We start from the raw sequence: 1,031 nt of genomic DNA, 5'->3' as shown, positions 1-1,031 counted from the left end.
AAAAAAAAAAAAAAAAAAAAAGTGAATCCACCACAGGGTAGCCCACTTCCTATACCGGCTAGGTCTTGACACTGGGGTCAGTTGTTTCCAGTTTAGGGGTGTTACAAATAACCCCGACAGTCAGGTATACTGTACGTCATACCCTGCTGCAATCCCTTTCTAGGTACAATACGTCATACCCTAGAAGTGTCTTGCTGGTGAGGCAACCACAAAATGGGATTAGTCAGTACTACTGACAAGGGGTTGTAGCACTTGGGATGTGATATATTCTAGCTCATAAACCATCTATATGATGCTTTTAAACCATCAACCATTCACAAAATCACAGTAAATACCAGTCACACACACATGTCCCGACTTACCTGAATTACCTTTGTTTTTCTCAGTTCCATAGTGTTTCAAGTACACAGTTCCATAATACCAGAATAGACGAATATAATACAACAGATCACTATACATGAGTGACAAGTATAAACTAAAATAAAAGAAACACTCTGTAAAATAAAATCAACACCCACTCACCTTATTTCCCAAATCACCAGTGTGATAGATTCCCAAAATCAAATTCACATCCTCATAGATGGTTTTGGTTCCTAATTGCATAGTGCATACATATATCTATTAATAGATAAACCCTAGTGCCTTAACTTATCCATTTAATTTAAAACCTTGATATCCATGTCCTTGCTGGATCTCCATTACACTGTCCCTTTTACTCAGTCATTCTGCTAGTAGGGTAAATTTATTAAAGAAAATATATCAGTGGGCCCCACACTTGGAGAAGGTACTCTTGGCCACATCAGCAATCATTTTGGGTGCTATGACCCCGACCATGGCCCTTTTCCCTAGTAGGAGCTAATTCCATTGAAGATGGTGTCAACAAGTCCCATCCATGCACAGGGACTCACTGGCCACATCAGTAACGCTAAGTCCGATCACTATGATACTCATGTCCAAGGAATCCCTTCCATCATTGGGTTTCCTATACAGTCCTTCCCCCTCAGGGCTTGCTTCCGTATAAAAGTATGATC

The sequence above is a fragment of the Macadamia integrifolia genome, chromosome 1 (assembly GCF_013358625.1).
Source record: "Macadamia integrifolia cultivar HAES 741 chromosome 1, SCU_Mint_v3, whole genome shotgun sequence".
NCBI lineage: Eukaryota > Viridiplantae > Streptophyta > Magnoliopsida > Proteales > Proteaceae > Macadamia > Macadamia integrifolia.
This window is presented reverse-complemented; position numbering follows the sequence as displayed.